Below are 17474 nucleotides of genomic sequence, written 5' to 3' on the forward strand. Positions count from 1 at the left end.
TCGCCGTCGTCCACCGCCGTGGTGCTCTCGGCGCGGCCTGGTCAACGTGGTCAAGGAACGACTTCCATCGGACGTGGACTGTACGTGGAGAGGCTGACAGCTGGGTCCACGGCCGCAGCAAGGAAGTGCCTCCTTATTACGCGGAAAATAATGATTCCTCCACCTGACAGCTGGGACCCACCGGACGGGCCACTGTATTTCACGGAAAAAACGTTTCCCCCTGACTGCTGGGACCCACCAGCTTCATCTTCGCACGCAAGGAAGTGCGTCCGGGCAAAAAAATGATTCGCCCCCCTGACTGCTGGGACCCACCAGCTACACCTTCGCACGCAAGGAAGTGCGTCCGGGCAAAAAAAAACGATTCGCCCCCTGACTGCTGGGACCCACCGGCTACATCTTCGCACGCAAGGAAGTGCGTCCGGGCAAAAAAAACGATTCGCCCCCTGACTGCTGGGACCCACCAGCTACATCTTCGCAGGCAAGGAAGTGCCTGACAGTCGGGACCCACCTGGTCGAAGCGTACGTAGCGTTGTCATTCTGGTCGCGAACGTGTACGTACATACTGGTCGATGTAGAGGCGCGCACGTGTCGTAGTAGAGGCGCGCACGTGTCGTAGTAGAGGCGCGCACGTAGCATGTACACGTACGTACAACGGCCAGGGTGCAAGAAAGAAAATACGGCCACGTATGTGTACATACGGGCGGGGTCTCGAACGCCTACTCGCGCATACGTACGGCCAGGGCTCGTGTACATGGCTGGGTCGGAACGGAGAAACAACGTCGTCGTCGTGTTCATGGGGAGGCAACGGAATGCGTCGTGTTCATGGGGAGGCAACGGAATGCGTCGTGTTCATGGGGAGGCAACGGAATGCGTCGTGTTCATCGGGAGGCAACGGAACGCGTGGGAGCCAACCGGCTGGGTCGGAACGGAATGCGTGGTCGTGTTCATCGGGAGGGCTTGGACGGAACAGGCGATGGAAACGAGGCCTGGCGTACCGCAAAACGGAGGAAACGGACCTCCTACGTTCGGAACGGGGTCCTGTTGATCGGGAGGGGTGTGGCGTACCGCAAAACGGAGGAAACAGACCTCCTACGGTCGAAACGGGGGTCCTGTTGATCGGGAGGGGTGTGGCGTACCGCAAAACGGACGAAACGGACCTCCTACGGTCGAAACGGGGGTCCTGTTGATCGGGAGGGGTGTGGCGTACCGCAAAACGGACGAAACGGACCTCCTATGGTCGAAACGGGGGTCCTGTTGATCAGGAGGGGTGTGGCGTACCGCAAAACGGACGAAACGGACCTCCTACGGTCGAAACGGGGGTCCTGTTCATCGGGAGGGGTGTGGCATACCGCAAAACGGGACTCCACGGGGTACTGTTCATCTCCACCGTCGACCTCCTCCAGCCTCCACGGGCTACCGTCGACCTCCTCCAGCCTCCACGGGCTCCTGTTCATCCAGCCTCCACCGCGCGCTACTCCACCGGCTACTGTTCAACCACCCCTCCACAGGCACCCCTCCATCGTCTACTATTCATCCAGCCCTCCACACCACGGGGTCCTGTTCAACCACCCCTCCACCGTCTACTGTTCATCCAGCCCTCCACACCACGGGGTCCTGTTCATCCAGAGGCAACGCCACCGCGCACTGTTCATCCAACCCCCCCGCCCCCATGCAACGCTCACTGTTCATCCAATCGATCGGGTTCAGTTAGCAGCAGTAGCGAAGGAATCGCTCGATCGGGTTCAGTTAACAGCCATCGATCAATCGCTCGGGTTCAGTAACGCGTAGCCTCCAGTGCAATCGTTCGGGTTCAGTTAGAGCCAACGCCTCGCACACACGCGCGTACGTGTACGAGAGAAACACGCATCGCTCGGCCCCCGGCCTCCCACCGTAACCGGGAACTCCCGAAATTTTCCTCCCCCTCGCTTCTACCACGGTTTTTTCGTCATGGACGGCCCAAAGAATGTCATGCAGCTGCGTCTCCGGCCCACGCAGGACAAAAAGCCCATTTTCTGTCATGATTTTTTGTCATAGAAGTAGGAGCCCACCACATCTATTATGATACCGGGTTTTGTCACAATTATCGTCATAGAAGTGTCATATGTATGACAGAAATTTTTTTGGTTCGGCCCAAAATGTCACAGATGTGTCTTTTTTTGTAGTGGACGATGCTTCACATGTTGCAAATCTTTTTTGTAGGGAAATCTTGAGGTTACACGGCGTGCCAAAGACAATTGTGTCGGACCGAGACGTCAAGTTCTTAAGCTACTTTTGGAAGACGTTATGCACCAAGCTCGGAATCAAGTTACTCTTTTCCACGGCTTTTCATCCTCAAACCGATGGCCAAATGGAAGTCACCAACCGGACGCTTGCCACTCTTCTACGCGTTTGATAAAGAAGAACATCAAGGAGTGGGAGGAGTGCTTACCCATTGCCGAGTACGCCTACAACCGCGCAAGACACTCTACGACCGGCAAGTCCCCCTTCGAGGTTGTCTACGGCTTCAACCCTTTGTCGCCATTGGACATCCTCCCTCTATCGCTTCAAAACGAGCAAACATGGATGCTAGCGCAAGAGCCACCTACCTCAAGAAGATGCATGAAGAAACACGTTCCACGATCGAGCGCCAAGTAGAACGACTCGCCTCCAAGCTCAACATCAACAAGTCACCGATGGTGTTCCAACCAGGCGATCTAGTATGGTTACATCTACGCAAGGACCGCTTCCCCAAGGAGCGCAAGTCAAAGCTACTTCCAGGAGCCGATGGACCATTCAAGGTGCTCGCATACTACAACGACAATGCCTACAAGATCGACATTCCAGGTGACAAGTACACCGTAAGCGACATCTTCAACGTCAAAGACTTGGCCAAGTACCATGGTGATGATGATCACGATCCGTGTACGGATCTCTCCCAAAGGGGGGGAGATGATGCGGAGCATCCCTCGACCACCCACACGGACTCTCCATCACCACCGCTAGCACCGAGAGGACCAATGACAAGAGCACGTGCACGCGCCATCGAGAACGAGGTTAACTCCTTCCTCTTCGAGATCCATTCAAATTCACATGAGAATTGGGTTCTACCTCAAAGAGACTCGCTATGCATTCTTAGGTACCAAGAAGATGGTCGTGAGAAGGAGAGGACGGAGACTCGAGCATCCACGGAGCAAGGGAAGGGAGAGGGTGATACGTCCATTTTGCATCATGCTTTTATGTCGATATTTATTGCATTATGGGCTGTTATTACACGTTATGTCATAATACTTATGCCTATTCTATCTTATTTTACAAGGTTTACATAAGGAGGGAGAATGCCGGCAGCTGGAATTCTGGGCTGGAAAAGAAGCAAATATTAGAGACCTATTCTGCACAACTCCAAAAGTCCTGAAACTCCACGAAAGTTATTCTTGGAAATAATAAAAAATATTGAGCGGAAGAAGTACGTCAGAGGGGGCCCCACCTGGCCACGAGGGTGGGGGGCACGCCCCCTGCCTCGTGGCCCCCCTGTTGGCTCTCCGGTGGCCATCTTCTGTTGTATGAAGTCTTTCGTCGAGGAAAAAATCAGAAGAAACCTTTCGGGACGAGACTCCACCGCCACGAGGCGGAACCTTGGCGGAACCAATCTAGGGCTCCGGCAGAGCTGTTCTGCCGGGGACACTTCCCTCCGGGAGGGGGAAATCATCGCCATCGTCATCACCAACGCTCCTCTCATCGGGAGAGGGCAATCTCCATCAACATCTTCACCAGCACCATCTCCTCTCAAAACCCTAGTTCATCTCTTGTATCCAATTCTTGTCTCCAAGTCCGGGATTGGTACTAGTAGGTTGCTAGTAGTGTTGATTACTCCTTGTAGTTGATGCTAGTTGGTTTATTTGGTGGAAGATCATATGTTCAGATCCTATATGCATATTAATACCCCTCTGATTATGAACATGAATATGCTTTGTGAGTAGTTACTTTTGTTCCTGAGGACATGGGAGAAGTCTTGCTATTAGTAGTCATGTGAATTTGGTATTCGTTCGATATTTTGATGAGATGTATGTTGTCTAGCCTCTAGTGGTGTCATGTGAACGTTGACTACATAACACTTCACCATTATTTGGGCCTAGAGGAAGGCATTGGGAAGTAATAAGTAGATGATGGGTTGCTAGAGTGACAGAAGCTTAAACCCTAGTTTATGTGTTGCTTCGTAAGGGGCTGATTTGGATCCATATGTTTCATGCTATGGTTAGGTTTACCTTAATACTTTTGTTGTACTTGCGGATGCTTGCAATAGAGGTTAATCATAAGTGGGATGCTTGTTCTAGTAAGAACAGCTCCCAAGCACCGGTCCACCCACATATCAAATTTTCAAAGTACCAAACGCGAATCATATTAACGTGATGAAAACTAGCTTGACGATAATTCCCATGTGTCCTCGGGAGCGCTTTTCTCTATATAAGAGTTTGTCCAGGATTGTCCTTTGCTACAAAAAGGATTGGGCCACCTTGCTGCACTTTATTTACTTTTGTTACTTCTTGCTCGTTACAAATTATCTTATCACAAAACTATCTGTTACCTATTATTTCAGTGCTTGCAGAGAATACCTTGTTGAAAACCGCTTATCATTTCCTTCTGCTCCTCGTTGGGTTCGACACTCTTACTTATCGAAAGGACCATGATAGATCCCCTATACTTTTGGGTCATCAAGACTCTTTTCTGGCGCCGTTGCCGGGGAGTGAAGCGCCTTTGGTAGGTGGAATTTGGTAAGGAAAAATTTATATAGTGTGCTGAAATTTAATGTCACTTGTTACTATGGAAAGTAATCCTCTGAGGGGCTTGTTTTGGGTATCTTCACCCCGACTAGTAGAGCAAAGAGTTGCTCCTCAACCTACTGAAAATGAAAATGTTCCCTTTGAAGTTCCTTCGGGTATGTTAGAAAAACTGCTAGCTAATCCTTTTGCAGGAGATGGAACAAAGCATCCTGATGAGCACCTAATCTATGTGGATGAAGTTTGTGGATTATTTAAGCTTGCAGGTATACCCGATGATGTTGTTAAGAAGAAGGTCTTCCCTTTATCTTTGAAGGGAGATGCATCGACATGGTATAGGCTATGTGATGATACGGGGTCATGGAACTACAAATGATTGAAATTGGAATTTCATCACAAGTTTTATCCTATGCATCTTGTTCATCGTGATCGCAATTATATATATATAATTTTTGGCCTCGCGAAGCAGAAAGCATCGCTCAAGCTTGGGGGAGGCTTAAATCAATGTTATATTCATGCCCCAATCATGAGCTCCCAAGAGAAATAATTATTCAAAGTTTTTATGCTCGGCTTTCTGAAAACAATCACAACATGCTCGATACTTCTTGTGCTGGCTCTTTTATGATGAAGACTATTGAATTCAAATGGGATTTATTGAATAGAATTAAACGCAACTCTGAAGATTGGGATCTCGACGAAGGTAAGGATTCAGGTATGATACCTAAGTTCGATTGTGTTAAATCTTTTATGGATACCGATGTTTTCCGTAAATTTAGCACTAAATATGGACTTGACTATGAGATAGTAGCTTCTTTCTGTGAATCCTTTGCTACTTATGTTGACCTCCCCAAGGAGAAGTGGTTTAAATATCATCCTCCCATAGAAGTAAAAGTAGCCGCACCTACTAAAGTTGAAGAAAAAACTATCACTTATAATGATCATGTTGTTCCTACTTCTTATGTTGAGAAACCACCTTTCCCTGTTAGAATAAAGGATCATGCTAAAGCTTCAACTGTGGTTCGTAAAAGCAATATTAGAACTTATACACCTCCTGAGCAAATCAAAGTTGAACCTAATATTGCTATTGTTAAAGATCTCTTGGCTGATAATATTGATGGGCATGTTATTTATTTCTGCGGTGAAAGTGCTAGAATTGCCAAACCTTGTGCTAAAGATAAACATAGACCTGTGGTAGGCATGCCTGTTATTTCTGTTAAAATAGGAGATCATTGTTATCATGGCTTATGTGATATGGGTGCTAGTGCTAGTGCTATACGTCATGATTTATACAAAGAAATTATGCATGAAATTGCACCTGCTGAGATAGAAGGTATTGATGTTACCATCAAACTTGCTAATAGAGATACAATATCACCCATTGGAATTGTTAGAGATGTTGAAGTCTTGTGTGGGAAAACTAAATATCCTGCTGATTTTCTTGTTCTTAGTTCCCCACAAGATAGCTTTTGTCCCATTATTTTTGGTAGACCCTTCTTGAACACAGTTAATGCTAGGATAGACTGCGAAAATAATGTTGTTACTATTGGCTTGGGTGATTTGTCTCATGAGTTTAATTTCTCTAAATTTAGTAGACAACACCGTGAAGAAGAATTACCTAGTAAGGATGAAATTATTGGTCTTGCTTCTATTGCCGTACCTCCTAGTGATCCTTTAGAACAATATTTGCTAGACCATGAAAATGATATGTTTATGAATGAAAGAAGGGAAATAGATGAAGTATTCTTTAAACAGGAACCCATTCTGAAACACAATTGGCCTATTGAAATCCTAGGGGATCCTCCTCCACCCAAGGGTGATCCCGTGTTTGAGCTTAAACCATTGCCTGATACTCTTAAATATGCTTATCTTGATGAAAAGAAGATATATCCTGTTATTATTAGTGCTAACCTTTCAGAGCATGAAGAAGAGAGATTATTGAAAACTATGAAGAAGCACCGTGCGACTATTGGATATACTCTTGATGATCTTAAGGGCATTAGTCCCACTCCATGTCAGCATAAAATAAATTTGGAAGAAGATGCCAAACCAGTTCGTGATCATCAATGACGGCTGAATCCTAAGATGAAAGAAGTGGTAAGAAAATGTAGCGACCCGACCTCAGACGGTCAAGTCTCTGTGCTTAAGTGTCATCCCTGGATCGGTATGCTGACACACACAGTACTCGAGGATTTATAACAGAGGTAAATCACATGTATAAAGTAACGTAAAATATTACCTCAATCCAAATAGCGGAAGTAACAAGGTTGTGGATTCCCATCAACACCAACGGCAAAGTTGAGTGTAGAAATCGTAACCCTAACGTATCACTTACTCGTCGTAAGAATCCTGCAACATGAGACGTTGCAGCCCGGGATGGGTCAGTACATTGAATGTACTGGCAAGATAACACAGTAGAGCAATGAGTAAAATAAATGCTATCACTACATGCATATATGGCTGGTGGAAAAAGCTCTAGGGTTATAATGTTTTTGCGAAAAGCCAATTTTTCCCTACTGCAAAGGAATATATTTTATTTAACTACCAAGTTGGTTGAAAATTATTGAGAAGGTTCCTCCAACTCAATCCCAAAATAATAACCATTAACCCAATTAAATTAATCATTAAAGTGTTGAGATCAACATGAATATCCAAAGACCAGAGACTCAAAATTGTCCATAACCGGGGACACGGCTAACCATGATTAGTTGGTACACTCTGCAGAGGTTTGCGCACTTTTCCCCACAAGACTCGATCTCCTCCGTTGGATTTCTCGCACTACATGGTGTTTGAGAAACGGATGATCGAGACACAATCTTTCAGAAGCATTTACTCTCTACTCCGGGCAGACCGTTACACCTACAATCCCCCTACATCTGCTAGTCCACCTCTTCAAGAGCTCACGCAACTTACTCAACTATGCCAGAGCCCATAATGTCTTGTGGCTGCACACGGAAGTTTCCAGCATGAATAATCTTATGATCCCTATGAGCCTGGGTGGCATTCCATAGGGTGATCACACGGGTCCTCCGAGATCCACTTGGGCAAGCACTGGGTTCTCCAGGTGCCCGGGCAAACCACTGGGTGCTCCAGGGTGCCCCAACCAATCCACCCAGATGTGTATTAAAGTAGCCACCTTAAGTTAACCATTAAATAATAATCTCACATCTGTCATGGATACACTCAATCCCAAATCCACGTCTACGAGCATATCTAGCAGTATAAGCATAACGTAGTAACTCCCAGGGGTTGAATGCAAGTCAATAGGTTCCTACCTCATCAACTACTTCCCAATACCCACATGTTATCAAACCCTAACCATGCAATGTTTGAGGGTGAATCTAATGCATAAAAACTGGGTATGAAAGGGATATGATCAAAGTGTGAACTTGCCTACAATGTTGATGAAGATGATTCGCAATCATAAGTCTTGATAGTTCTACTCGTCACACTCTGTTCAATCTATCGTGAGCACGCAATAGTAACCACACATAAGCAATCACTCAAAAGATCGGGAAGAACCAAGAAGACGATTCGGAAAACATCAAAACCAAGCAAATAACTCTTGCAACATAAAACAATTTCTAACAGTACCAAAATTATGCGAATTTGGCCTTATCAGAAAGTTTAGGTTAAGAGCTTTAATTTGCAAAAAGAATCAACTCAAACGGAGTTATAAAACTCAAGTTACGATCAAACGAAGTTTGAATTAAAATCTGGTCTAATTCAAATTTTAAACTTTCAGAAACATGTTTGAGTTGGATTACTGGATAGAGGGGATCATAACGAAGAAGTGGGCATTGGTTTCGTTGGATTTGGACAAACGAGTAAAAAGTAGTGATCGTTTGAAGTATAGGGACTAATCTGTAAAAACTTTAATCACAGATGGGTCCCTGGCAGAAATAAAATAAAATGAAAAAGAAAAAAAAACTAAATACCGAACGTTCGCTACCGAACGCCAATGAACGAAAACCGTTCACTACAGAACCCTAACTGATGAACGCTCGCAAAAATACTAAACCTAAATAACTAAACCGTTTGAAAGAATAAAACCAAACCAACTAAAGAAAACCGGGGCGGTTTTATCGGTTTTTTTACCGGCTCGGGGCGAATAAACCGATGACGGCGGTTTGGATCGGGGCGGCAGCTCCGGCGATGAGATGCGGCTGCGGCGGCGGACGGCTCCGGCGAGCGGGGCGTCTGCGGCATCGGCGGTGGCGGTGGCGAGCGGCGTGGGCGGCGGAGGCAGCTACGCGGGCGGCGGCGCGAGGCAGGCGGCGGCGAAGCAGCTGCGAGCGGCGGCGGTTGACCTCGGCGGCGGCGGCTGCCGGAGCGGGCGGCGAGAGGCGAGGCGAAGCGAGGGGAGAGTGGCGCGGCGACGGGGCACACTATTTATGGAGGGGCGGGGCGACTGACTTGGCGAGGGGGCGACGGGCGCCGTGGGAGCGCCGGACTCCGGTGAGTCCGTGACGCGCACGGGAGGAGGAGGGCGGCGCTGCGTCTGGGCCGTGGCCTGGCCTGGTGCTGGGCCGGCCCAGTGCGGCGGAGGGAAGTTTTTTTTTAAATAAAGATTTTTTTCCAGACAAACAACTAATAAAGCATAATAAATAAATAAAATTATATAGACATATAATATATCAAAATTTTCAGAAAAAGATTTTCTACAAGATGAACATTTTCCTAACGTCAAATAAAATCCACACAAACTCAAATAATTCAAAGAGTGCTACTGCCCTACTAAAATCCAATAAAAATCATTTTAAAAATACCAAAATGATTTCAAACTTATTTATCTCCAATTTTCTGATGTAGGGAATCATGTTACCCTATTTTCCATGTATTTTATTTTTGGAGAAAAATAATTTGAATAAAACTCAAATAACTCCAAATTAAAAATAATTTCCAAAAGGACTTTGAATTTGATCATTTGAAACTCCTAACTCATATTTCATATGTTTTGAAGAAGTCATTTTATCTTCGCTCGTGAAAATCATTGAGTTGCATAAAGTTTCAGAATTGGAAATATTTTCAACACCCCTTGTCATTTAAATAAATGGAAGAAGTCATGTCATCTTCTCTCCAGGGTTTTGTGGTGAAAAGAATTTGAATTCACGGAGATCATAAAAGCAAAAATGAAAGTTTGGGAAAGTCCTTTTATTCCCTCTCATTTAACTTTCAAAAAGTTTCGAATTTCACTCAACTTCACACAATCAATCAAACAATCAATCATAACTATCTATTTATTATAACATTCCAAAATTTAGAATTTTGGGATGTTATAGAAAAGAAATACTAAAGCTTCTTGAGGCAGGTATAATTTATCCCGTTGCTGATAGTCAGTGGGTAAGTCCTGTCCATTGTGTCCCTAAGAAGGGATGTATTACCGTCGTTCCTAATGATAAAGATGAATTGATTCCGCAAAGAATTATTACAGGCTATAGGATGGTAATTGATTTCCGCAAATTAAATAAGGCTACTAAGAAAGATCATTACCCCTTACCTTTTATTGATCAAATGCTGGAAAGATTATCCAAACATACACATTTTTGCTTTCTAGATGGTTATTCTAGTTTCTCTCAAATACCTGTGTCAGCCAATGATCAATCAAAGACTACTTTTACTTGCCCTTTTGGTACTTTCCCTTATAGACGTATGCCTTTTGGTTTATGTAATGCACCTGCTACCTTTCAAAGATGCATGATGGCTATATTCTCTGACTTTTTTGAAAAGATTTGTGAGGTTTTCATGGACGACTTTTCCGTCTATGGATCATCTTTTGATGATTGCTTGAGCAACCTTGATCGAGTTTTGCAGAGATGTGAAGAGTCTTGAATTGGGAAAAATGCCACTTTATGGTTAATGAAGGCATTGTCTTAGGGCATAAAGTTTCTGAAAGAGGTATTGTAGTTGATAAAGCCAAGGTTGATGCTATTGAAAAGATGCCATGTCCCAAGGACATCAAAGGTATACGAAGTTTCCTTGGTCATGCCGGTTTCTATAGGAGGTTCATTAAGGACTTCTCAAAAATTTCTCGGCCTCTGACTAATTTATTACAAAAAGATATACCATTTGTCTTTGATGATGATTGTGTAGAAGCATTTGAAATACTTAAGAAAGCATTGATCTCTGCACCTATTGTTTAGCCACCTGATTGGAATTTACCCTTTGAAATTATGTGTGATGCTAGTGATTATGCTGTAGGTGTTGTTCTAGGGCAAAGAGTTGATAAGAAATTAAATGTTATTCAATATGCTAGTAAAACTCTAGACAATGCTCAAAGAAATTATGCTACTACTGAAAAAGAATTCTTAGCAGTTGTATTTGCTTGTGATAAGTTCAGACCTTATATTGTCGATTCAAAAGTAACTATTCACACTCATCATGCTGCTATTAAATATCTTATGGAAAAGAAAGATGCTAAACCTAGACTTATTAGATGGGCTCTCTTGCTACAAGAATTTGATTTGCATATTGTTGATAGAAAGGGAGCTGAGAACCCCGTTGCAGACAACTTGTCTAGGTTAGAAAATGTTCTTGATGACCCACTACCTATTAATGATAGCTTTCCTGATGAGCAATTAAATGTCATAAATGCTTCTCGTACTACTCCGTGGTATGCTGATTATGCTAATTACATTGTTGCTAAATTCATACCACCTAGTTTCACATACCAACAAAAGAAAAAGTTCTTCTATGATTTGAGACATTACTTTTGGGATGACCCACATCTTTATAAAGAAGGAGTAGATGGTGTTATTAGACGTTGTGTACCTGAGCATGAACAGGAACAGATCCTACGCAAGTGTCACTCCGAAGCTTATGGAGGACACCACGCTGGAGATAGAACTGCACATAAGGTATTGCAATCCGGTTTTTATTGGCCTACTCTCTTCAAGGATGCCCGTAAGTTTGTCCTGTATTGTGATGAATGTCAAAGAATTGGTAATTTTAGTAGACGTCAAGAAATGCCTATGAACTATTCACTTGTTATTGAACCATTTGATGTTTTGGGGCTTTGATTATATGGCACCTTTTCCTGCCTCTAATGGTTATACACATATTTTAGTTGCTGTTGATTACGTTACTAAGTGGGTAGAAGCTATTCCAACTAGTAGTGCTGATCATAACACTTCTATTAAAATGCTTAAAGAAGTTATTTTTCTGAGGTTTGGAGTCCCTAGATATTTAATGACTGATGGTGGTTCACATTTTATTCATGGTGCTTTCCGAAAAATGCTTGCTAAGTATGATGTTAATCATAGAATTGCATCTCCTTATCACCCACAGTCTAGTGGTCAAGTAGGATTGAGTAATAGAGAACTCAAATTAATTTTGCAAAAGACTGTTAATAGATCCAAAAAGAATTGGTCCAAGAAACTTGATGATGCATTATGGGCCTATAGAACTGCATATAAAAATCCTATGGGTATGTCTCCGTATAAAATGGTTTATGGAAAAGCATGTCACTTACCTCTCGAACTAGAACATAAGGCTTATTGGGCTATTAAAGAGCTCAACTATGATTTCAAACTTGCTGGTGAGAAGAGGTTATTTGATATTAGCTCACTTGATGAATGGAGAACCCAAGCTTATGAAAATGCCAAGTTGTTTAAAGAAAAACTTAAAAGATGGCATGACAAAAGGATACAAAAGCGTGAGTTTAATGTAGGTGATTATGTATTTCTATACAACTCTCGTCTAAGATTTTTTTGTTGGAAATATGCCCTAGAGGCAATAATAAAATGGTTATTATTATATTTCCTTGTTCATGATAATTGTCTATTGTTCATGCTATAATTGTGTTATCCGGAAATCGTAATACATGTGTGAATACATAGACCACAACACGTCCCTAGTGAGCCTCTAGTTGACTAGCTTGTTGATCAACAGATAGTCATGGTTTCCTGACTATGGACATTGGATGTCATTGATAACGGGATCACATCATTAGGAGAATGATGTGATGGACAAGACCCAATCCTAAGCATAGCACAAGATCGTGTAGTTCGTTTGCTAGAGCTTTTCTAATGTCAAGTATCATTTCCTTAGACCATGAGATTGTGCAACTCCTGGATACCATAGGAGTGCTTTGGGTGTGCCAAACGTCACAACGTAACTAGGTGGATATAAAGGTGCACTACGGGTATCTCCGAAAGTGTCTATTGGGTTGGCACGAATCGAGACTGGGATTTGTCACTCCGTATGACGGAGAGGTATCTCTGGGCCCACTCGGTAATGCATCATCATAATGAGCTCAATGTGACCAAGTGTTTGGTCATGGGATCATGCATTACGGTACGAGTAAAGTGACTTGCCGGTAACGAGATTGAACAAGGTATTGGGATACCGACGATCGAATCTCGGGCAAGTAACGTACCGATTGACAAAGGGAATTGTATACGGGATTGATTGAATCCTCGACATCGTGGTTCATCTGATGAGATCATCTTGGAACATGTGGGAGCCAACATGGGTATCCAGATCCCGCTGTTGGTTATTGACCGGAGAGTCGTCTCGGTCATGTCTGCATGTCTCCCGAACCCGTAGGGTCTACACACTTAAGGTTCGGTGACGCTAGAGTTGTAGAGATATTAGTATGCGGTTAACCGAAAAGTTGTTCGGAGTCCCGGATGAGATCCCGGACGTCACGAGGAGTTCCGGAATGGTCCGGAGGTAAAGATTTATATGGGAAGTCCTATTTTGGCCACCGGAAAATGTTCGGGATTTTTCGATATTGTACCGGGAAGGTTCTAGAAGGTTCCGAAGTGGGGCCCACCTGCATGGGGGGACCCACATGAACGTGGGTAGTGGGGGCAAGGCCCCACACCCCTGGTCAAGGCGCACCAAGATCCCACCTTAGAAGGAATAAGATCATATCCCGAAGGGATAAGATCAAGATCCCTAAAAAAAGGGGGATAACAATCGGTGGGGAAGGGAAATGTGGGATTTCTTTCCCCCACCTTTTCCAACGCCCCAATGGACTTGGAGGGCAAGAAACCAGCCCCCTCCACCCCTATATATATAGTGGGGAGGCACATGGGAGCAGCACCCCAAGCCCTGGCGCCTCCCTCCCTCCCGTGACACCTCTTCCTCCCCGCTTGCGCTTGGCGAAGCTCTGCCGGGATCCCGCTACTTCCACCACCACGCCGTCGTGCTGCTGGATCTCCATCAACTTCTCCTCCCCCCTTGCTGGATCAAGAAGGAGGAGACGTCCCCGCTCCGTACGTGTGTTGAACGCGGAGGTGCCGTCCGTTCGGCGCTAGGATCATCGGTGATTTGGATCACGACGAGTACGACTCCATCAACCCCGTTCGCTTGAACGCTTCCGCGCACGATCTACAAGGGTATGTAGATGCACTCCCCTCTCTCTCGTTGCTAGATGACTCCATAGATTGATCTTGGTGATACGTAGAAAATTTTAAATTTCTGCTACGATCCCCAATAGTGGCATCATGAGCTAGGTCTATGCGTAGTTTCTATGCACGAGTAGAACACAAACTTGTTGTGGGCGTAGATGTTGTCAATTTTCTTGCAACTACTAGTCTTATCTTGTTTCGGCGGCATCGTGGGATGAAGCGGCCCGGACCGACCTTACACGTACGCTTACGTGAGACAGGTTCCACCGACTGACATGCACTAGTTGCATAAGGTGGCTAGCGGGTGTCTGTCTCTCCCACTTTAGTCGAATCGGATTCGATGAAAAGGGTCCTTATGAAGGGTAAATAGAAGTTGGCATATCACGTTGTGGTTTTACGTAGGTAAGAAACGTTCTTGCTAGAAACCTATAGAAGCCACGTAAAAACATGCAACAACAATTAGAGGACGTCTAACTTGTTTTTGCAGCATATGCCTTGTGATGTGATATGGCCAAAAGGATGTGATGAATGAAATATATGTGATGTATGAGATTGATCATGTTCTTGTAATAGGAATCACGACTTGCATGTCAATGAGTATGACAACCCGCAGGAGCCATAGGAGTTGTCTTTATTTTTTGTATGACCTGCGTGTCATTGAATAACGCCATGTAAATTACTTTACTTTATTGCTAAACACGTTAGCCATAGAAGTAGAAGTAATCGTTGGCGTGACAACTTCATGAAGACACGATGATGGAGATCATGATGATGGAGATCATGGTGTCATGCCGGTGATGAAGATGATCATGGCGCCCCGATGATGGAGATCAAAGGAGCAATATGATACTGGCCATATCATGTCACTATTTGATTGCATGTGATGTTTATCATGTTTTACATCTTATTTGCTTAGAACGACCGGTAGCTTAAATAAGATGATCCCTCGCAATAATTTCAAGAAAGTGTTCCCCCTAACTGTGCACCGTTGCGAAGGTTCGTTGTTTCGAAGCACCACGTGATGATCGGGTGTGATAGATTCTAACGTTCGAATACAACGGGTGTAAGCCAGATTTACACACGCAATACACTTAGGTTGACTTGACGAGCCTAGCATGTACAGACATGGCCTCGGAACACGGAAGACCGAAAGGTCGAGCATGAGTCGTATAGAAGATACGATCAACATGAAGATGTTCACCGATGTTGACTAGTCCGTCTCACGTGATGATCGGACACGGCCTAGTTGACTCGGATCATGTTTCACTTAGATGACTAGAGGGATGTCTATCTGAGTGGGAGTTCATTGAATAATTTGATTAGATGAACTTAATTATCATGAACTTAGTCTAAAATCTTTACAATATGTCTTGTAGATCAAATGGCCCACGCTAATGTTGCCCTCAACTTCAACGCGTTCCTAGAGAAAACCAAGCTGAAAGATGATGGCAGCAACTATACGGACTGGGTCCGGAACCTGAGGATCATCCTCATAGCTGCCAAGAAAGATTATGTCCTAGAAGCACCGCTAGGTGACGCACCCATCCCAGAGAACCAAGACGTTATGAACGCTTGGCAGCAGCGTGCTGATGATTACTCCGTCGTTCAGTGCGGCATGCTTTACAGCTTAGAACCGGGGCTCCAAAAGCGTTTTGAGCAACACGGAGCATATGAGATGTTCAAAGAGCTGAAAATGGTTTTCCAAGCTCATGCCCGGGTCGAGAGATATGAAGTCTCCGACAAGTTCTTCCGTTGTAAGATGGAGGAAAATAGTTCTGTCAGTGAGCACATACTCAAAATGTCTGGGTTACACAACCGCTTGACTCAGCTGGGAGTTAATCTCCTGGATGATGCGGTCATTGACAGAATCCTTCAGTCGCTTCCACCGAGCTACAAGAGCTTTGTGATGAACTTCCATATGCAGGGGATGGAAAAGACCATTCCTGAGGTATATTCAATGCTAAAATCAGCGGAGGTGGAGATCAAAAAGGAACATCAAGTGTTGATGGTGAATAAAACTACTAAGTTCAAGAAAGGCAAGGGTAAGAGGAACTTCAAGAAGGACGGCAAGGGAGTTGCCGCACCCGGTAAGCCAGTTTCCGGGAAGAAGCCAAAGAATGGACCCAAGCCTGAGACTGAGTGCTTTTATTGCAGGGGAAGTGGTCACTGGAAGCGGAACTGCCCCAAGTACTTAGCGGACAAGAAGGCCGGCAACACCAAAGGTATATGTGATATACATGTTATTGATGTGTAGCTTACCAGCACTCGTAGTAGCTCCTGGGTATTTGATACCGGTGCGGTTGCTCATATTTGCAATTCAAAGCAGGAGCTGCGGAATAAACAGAGACTGGCAAAGGACGAGGTGACGATGCGCGTCGGGAATGGTTCCAAGGTCGATGTGATCGCCGTCGGCACGCTACCTCTACATTTACCTACGGGATTAGTTTTAAACCTCAATAATTGTTATTCAGTGCCAGTTTTGAGCATGAACATTGTATCAGGATCTCATTTAATTCGAGATGGCTACTCATTTAAATCCGAGAATAATGGTTGTTCTATTTATATGAGAGATATGTTTTATGGTCATGCCCCGCTGGTTAATGGTTTATTCTTAATGAATCTCGAACGTAGTGTTACACATATTCATAGTGTGAATACCAAAAGATGTAAGGTTGATAATGATAGTCCCACATACTTGTGGCACTGCCGTCTTGGTCACACTGGTGTCAAACGCAAGAAGAAGCTCCATGCTGATGGACTTTTAGAGTCTCTCGATTATGAGTCATTTGACACATGCGAACCATGCTTCATGGGCAAAATGACCAAGACTCCGTTCTCCGGAACAATGGAGCGAGCAACCAACTTATTAGAAATCATACATACTAATGTGTGCGGTCCAATGAGTGTTGAGGCTCGCGGAGGCTATCGTTATGTTCTCACTCTCACTGATGACTTGAGTAGATATGGGTATGTCTACCTAATGAAACACAAGTCTGAGACCTTTGAAAAGTTCAAGGAATTTCAGAGTGAGGTTGAGAATCATTGTGACAGGAAAATAAAATTCTTACGATCAGATCGTGGAGGGGAATATTTGAGTCACGAATTTGGCACACACTTAAGGAAATGTGGAATAGTTTCACAACTCACGCCGCCTGGAACACCTCAACGAAATGGTGTGTCCGAACGTCGTAATCGCACTCTATTGGATATGGTGCGAACTATGATGTCTCTTACCGATCTACCGCTCTCATTTTGGGGCTATGCTTTAGAGACTGCCGCATTCACTTTAAATAGGGCTCCGTCGAAATCCGTTGAGACGACACCGTATGAATTATGGTTTGGGAAGAAACCTAAGCTGTCGTTTCTA

This window comes from Triticum aestivum, chromosome 4D, assembly GCF_018294505.1.
Source record: "Triticum aestivum cultivar Chinese Spring chromosome 4D, IWGSC CS RefSeq v2.1, whole genome shotgun sequence".
NCBI classification, from domain to species: Eukaryota; Viridiplantae; Streptophyta; class Magnoliopsida; order Poales; family Poaceae; genus Triticum; species Triticum aestivum.